This window comes from Ursus americanus, chromosome 14 (assembly GCF_024610735.1).
Source record: "Ursus americanus isolate L20-20 chromosome 14, mUrsAme1.1.p, whole genome shotgun sequence".
Taxonomy (NCBI): domain Eukaryota; kingdom Metazoa; phylum Chordata; class Mammalia; order Carnivora; family Ursidae; genus Ursus; species Ursus americanus.
Window position 1 is genome coordinate 63710382 of NC_142140.1, and position 6000 is coordinate 63716381.

Below are 6000 nucleotides of genomic sequence, written 5' to 3' on the forward strand. Positions count from 1 at the left end.
CTCACCCCGCCCCCGCTCAGGCCGCCGGCTCCGGGTGCAGGAAAAGATGAAACTCCTCCAAAGTCACTTGGCCGAGCCAGAGCTCCTCCCCACCTGGCGACCGCAGGACAGAACAGGAACATGCAGGCCCACCTCACTTATGAGTAAGGATGCAAAAATCCAAAAGAGGTTCCGAGCAAGTCAAACCTGGCACTGCATTTAAAGAATAAAAAATGCCTTGACCAAACGGGGTTTGTTCTAGAAACGCAGGACGGGCTCAACCCAAGGAAGCTAATGATGTCATGTGTCACGCAAATCTACGGCAAGGATAAAGGATGCAAGAATCTCCTGGTAGATGCTGACAACACCTATTTGACAGACTTCACTTCCATTCATGCTTGTAGAAATCCTTAGTCATGAGGAACTGAAGAAAACCTTCATCACACGTGGTACTTGACCAGGCCCACATACCAGAGAAACAAAGCCCTGGGCTCAGGCCGGTCCCTGGCGCTTGGGGAGCTGGGAGCGGCTGGGGCTAAGAAACAGCAGTGCTGGGACGGAGCAGAGGGCTTCTTGTAAGGACGCCGCGAGCAGAAGTAACGCTCTCTCATCATCTTGAAAATGGCCTGAATTCAAGACTTGATGAGAAATCCAGAAAGTGTTAAGCATGGTGGGCGGGGGCTCCATGAGTGGTTAGGGAGCTCACCCCCTGCACCCACCCCTCCCACGCACCCTTTTTCTTTTTTAAGATTTCATTTATTTATTTGTCAGAGAGAGAGAGCAGACACAAGCAGGGAGAATGGCAGGCAGAGGGAGAAGCAGGCTCCTCGCTGAGCAGGGAGCCCAACGCAGGACTCGATCCCAGGACCCTGGAATCAGGACCTGAGCAGAAAGCAGACCCTTAACCGACTGCGCCACCCAGGCATCCTGACCCTGACCTCTTATGCAAAAGTTTGAAAGAGAGAGGGAGGGAAATCATGTCTGTGTGTGTACGCACACGTGTGCCTTTTTCTGGCTGTGCGGGAGGAAGAGGGGTAGATAACCTATCATCTCCATTATCAAGGAAGCCCATTATCTAGAGAGCGTTCAAAAGTCTCCTGCAAGAGCGGTAGGTGTAGATGTGATCTAACCCAGAAAAACACACCGAGGAGGTGGGCCTCCTCAGCCCAGCTGCGTGGAAATGGCTCTGTGACGATGTGACTCGTGTCAAGAGTCCAAACCACGTGGCCATTCAAGCACAGACGCTCAGACCCCAAGCCCCGCAGACCTCAGCGCCTGCATGGACTTTGTGGTCCGGGGAGGACCGCTCTGGATGGAGAAGAAGGATGTGGGGGGTGACCGGATGATAGAAAACCAGGGTTTGTTAACCCCGTAAGGGCAGCCGCTCCGGAGACGCACAGAATAAAGGCCCAGCAGACAGCGTGCCATGGGGGCTCCCTTTGCTGCTGGGGGCCGCTGTGAAGGCACCGAGGCGAGGGCCTCCTGCCAGGGGCCCAGGGCAGCAGCGAAACACGCTCTGTGCTGATGATAAGTGCCGCGGAAAAGGGAAGCACCACTAATAGAACGAATGGCCTCCAAGGCGCTGAGCCGCTGGTCCACGCCACACACTGGGCGAGCTCAGGGCGTCATGGTAGAGATTATTGTGATCGGCATTCTTGTTTCTTTCTTTCCTGGATCTCTCAAGTCTCACCGTGAATAAGACTTCGCTAAGGAAGCCTTTCCTTCACCCCCCCCAAGCTATAGGGAGCTCCCTTTGTGTAAAATCACAGGCCCCATTAATCCTCACCATTGTGATGAAATGGGATGTGAGTCTAGCGTCTTGCCCGCCTGACGAATCTCGAATCTTGGGAGGACAGGAACACTGTCTGTGTTGCTCAGGAGGGAGGGAGGGAGCCCAGCACCTGCCCGGTACAAGGAAGGTGTTCCGTGGAGAAGTGCTGAGCCAGTTAGGGGAAGGTGGGAGCTCAGGAAGGGACTGCAGAGAGCACCTGTTACACACCTCCATGCCGGTGACAACGGACACCCTTGGGGATGCACACCTACGGACCCAAGGTCGCGTGCCTAGCAGTGGAGGAGATGGGCAGAAATAAGGCCAACCAACTCCATGGGAGGCAGAAGCCGAGACGCCACCTTCAGCCCTCACACCCCAGCCCCTGCCCCCAACAAGGAAACCACACAGCCTCATTTGCCTAGGTCAATAACAGCAGCTAGAAGACTCCAGAGGACACGAAAATGAAAAGCACACCCCTCCCTCCTGACCCCACCCTCCTGCACAGGGGCAACTCCCATTGTTGGCATGCATGGATTTCTTGCCTCTGACATTGGGGGGGGGGGCGTTCATGGTGACAGCTTAACAGCCACACATACCATCAGGTGGCTCAGGTGAGCAAGCCAACAGGTTGCTGGTCAGACCCTGTAGGCCAGACGGGTCAGCACTCAGGCAGGAGGACACACAAGGTGTGGTGAGGACAGGGGGAATGATCAGGGCCAGGGAGTGGGGAGGGGTGGTTGGAAAAGACTTCAAACATGATGAAGTTTGAAAGGGGGGGATGGAGTCACAGTCCACTGGGCAGTAGAGGAAGGGAATGGCAATGTGTGGAGAAGGAATAGCAGGTGCAAAGGCACTGGGGTTTGCCCGAGCTTCTGGAGATACAGCAACAGGGTAGCCCTGAGCTGGCTGGCGGGAGGCCTGGCTAGCCATGCCAAGGGGTATGAGCCGTCTCCAGAGGGTGGTGGCAGCTCTGAAGGGTTCACAGTCGAAATTCTTGCTCCGATTTGTTGCCTTACGTGATCACGGCAACAAGAGCAAGGCTGAGCAGGGAGCTGGGGTAAGGCTGGAGCCTAGTACCCCAACTGGTAGACCCACCAGACCCAAGAAGGACCCAGCGCCCGCTCTGTGTCACCAGTCACCCCCTGCGTCCTATCCCTCAGCCCCCACCCTCCTACTGGGGACACCTTGCTACAGCTCTATCTCCCTTATCCGGAAGGAAACCCCCAGTTATCCAGAACTCCGCCGCGAGCCTGGAAGCAAACAGAAAGGACCCGTGGTGGGCCACCACTCATGCCCCCAAAGCCATTATTTTGTGCGCTACCAAGAAAGAAATATTGCTGTCTATTATAACGGTAAGATGCATCTTGAAGTCTGAGTCGTTAAAATGTGAAAATATGTATGTCTTCAAATCCACAGACTATCCTAATACGTCATACACGTTTGCTCTAGGAACATTTCATCTTCCCTTGGCGCACAAGTCAGATGTAACCCTTCCTTTGTTCCCCTCCCACACACATCTACGCCAGAGGCTTAAAAATCAAACTGAATGACCGCTCATCACTCTCTGGCCCCTCTAGAAGCTTCCTTCCTTAGGACGCTGATCCAGGCCTTCAGCCCACCCACAGCTGAGCCAGACAAGGCTTTGGGTTCACAGGGATCCCGCAGGGCTGGCCAGGTCGGCCCACCAGGGTGAGACCCTTGGAAGGAAGGCAGAGTCAGCAAGGCCGGAGTGCGTAGGGGAATCCAAGCTGGGGCCTCTGGGCTGCCCAAGAGGCTACTGGCGGCTTCTGGCTGTCTTCCTTTGCCGCTTCTCAGCCAGGCGGCCCCCTGATCAGTGTGGAGAACCTCATCATCAGTACTCCTCCAGTAACCCCAGACACACTTTCCACCTAGTACCTCCACTTAGCTTCCACGGATTATCCCGGAAAGCAGCAAACAGAGCAGCATGGGAACGAGCAAGGGGGGCGGAGGTGGTCTGCTTCTATTACAAGTTGGGGAGAGAAGATAATCATCTCCCCCTTAAGCTGGAGGTGTGTGTGGGGGGGGGTGCTTAAAACCCCAATGAGGCCCCATATACAAAGACCCCAAGCCTGCCTGTCCTTACAGTTCTGGCTGCTTATGGTTCAAAAAGCAGGGAAGGGTATCCTGAAAAGAGAGGGTATCCCGGAAGAGAGAGCTTGACCATTAGAAACCTTCTTTGTCTTACTGGACGCACGCCCCAGCGGGCACGGGGAGGAGGCAGGGAAGCCCCTGATCTCCATGCCCCTGTTCTGCAAACACCCAGGAAGCCGCTCCCATGTGCAGCTAGTCTCGTCACACTTTTCTCATGGAATTTCCCCGCAGCCCCGTGAGGCCACTATTACAGCCCATTTTACAGAGAGGGCAACGGGCTGGGGGAGGAGCAGAAGATGCTCAAGGTCACGCAGCAAGACCCCGGAGGCAGCTCAAGTCTCCTTTCCACATCACATGGGGCTCCCAAGCAAGGGCTCCAGGGCATCACTGAAGGAGCTTATTCAAATTTTAGAAAAATACAGATACCAGACCTCCCCCCCATACCCCCCCAAAGTCGGCCCTGGGGACTGTGTGCTTTAACGAGCTCTAGGAACCAGCGCCTTACCAGGTGGGCCAGGCCAGGAGGAAGAGTGTGGACGAGAAGACGCAGCGACCACGGGAGGGAGGAAGGGAAGGGCGATCCAGAAGGGGCCTTCCGGGCCGACCTGGCCTACTTTTAGCCCTCATTTCGCCTAAACCCACCCCTCGTCTCTGCGCAGAGGCTTGTTAACTCACTTGATACCACATCCTGCTGCTTTCATCTCGCGTTCCTTTTCCCCCTGAACCATCGCCTTCCTCCTACTGACCTGAACCTCTCGCTTATTTACCCCGGGCCTGGAATGGGCCAGCGCGCACGCGCACACACCTGCACACACGCACCCGCGAAGTCACGCAGGGACACCTGGGTGTAAACACGGCTCCTGCCGCCGCGCCGACGAGCAGTGCTCTAGAAGAGCGGCCGGCGCCTAGGCACCTCCGCGACGCCGGGGTCCTGGCGGCGACGCCCACGCTCACCGCCACGGTCCCCAGGCGGAGGGGCGCGGGCTCCTGACCCCCACCCGGGCCGGCCTGCGAGGGAGGCGGGAGGACGCGCACCACCCCAGGGTTAGGCAGTGGCCCCCCGGACGCCCCTTCTGCCTCCGGGAGTACCGGGAGGGCAGATGCGCGGACGCCCGTGCCCCCTGGGGCCGGGACACAGCGGGGCTGCCCAGCCCGCCCGCGGCCAACGCCGCTCTCAGAGCCCACGGCTCCCCGACGGTCCCCACGCTGCTCCCCACACCCCCGCGCACGCCCTCGCCCTCGCCGCCCGCCCGGCCACGCACCTGCAGTTCCCGCCGGGCGCCGAGCCCCTCTCCAGCGGTGACTCCCCGCGGTTCGCGTGCGGTCCGGACCACCGCGCCGGGCTGGAGCCGCGCGGCGAGTCCCAGCATCTGCCCGGGCTGTGCTCGGACGGCGGGCCGGGGGCGGGGCCACGCCGCGGCGGGGCGGGGCGGGGCGGGGCGGGGCGGGTGGCCCAGCCGGTCTCTAGCGCCACCTGGCGGTCGGGGCGCGCGGGCGAGAGGCCGGCCGGCCCACGCATTTCTCCGAGTCCCGCAGACCCCGCGCCGCACGGGAGCTGCGGCCCCAGCGTGGAGTGCGTCTGCCCTGGAAGGGACGGGCCCCCACGGGTGGGTGGCCGCGGCCGGAGGGGTCCCGAGCGCCACTCACCCCCCGGGAGTCAGGTGCGGCCGGTCCCGGGGAGCGGAAGCGCGGCCTCGACCCCGCAAAAGGGGTAGGCGGAGCCGGAGGGAGGCTTGGGGTGGGGGCTTCGGGGAAGGAGGAGAAAGGGGAAGCTCCGACGAGCTGCTTCCTTCTCTCACTGCGACCCAGCGCCCCACTTCCTCCTCCTACTTCTATTTTCTTTGGGTGCTCTTAACCTTTAAAATGCCTGCACCGCTGGTGCTCAGACGGGCTCCTGGACCCCCACCCCTCTGCAAGAAGGCAGGCTTTCAGCACCGCACCTCCAGCCTCCGGGCTGACATCCCCCCTTCCTCCGCCGGTGGCTGTCACTGGGCCATTTCTCAGCCCCCGAAGCGGGGGGAGGGGTCGTCTCCTGAGTCCAGGCCCTCTTCTGGCCCCCCTCTCCTTCCCCCCACAGACACGCTGGCAGGAAAAACTCAGCACGGAATTGCGGGAGTCCCTGCGCTGCCCTGTGCCTC

At 59.7% G+C, this 6000-nt stretch overlaps 1 protein-coding gene across 4 annotated transcripts in view; it reads right to left on the reverse strand.

Moving 5' to 3' along the window:
- Positions 1-5256, reverse strand: part of PIK3R5 (phosphoinositide-3-kinase regulatory subunit 5) — a 63836-nt gene extending 58580 nt beyond the window's left edge. For 3 of the 4 annotated variants that reach the window (XM_087867607.1, XM_087867606.1, XM_045797270.2), the window contains exon 1: positions 5125-5256. The gene's annotated coding sequence lies outside the window, so the exon portion shown is untranslated. The remainder of the gene's footprint in view (positions 1-5124) is intronic. The other variant, XM_045797268.2, reaches the window with a different exon arrangement.
- Positions 5257-6000: the final 744 nt, after the last annotated feature.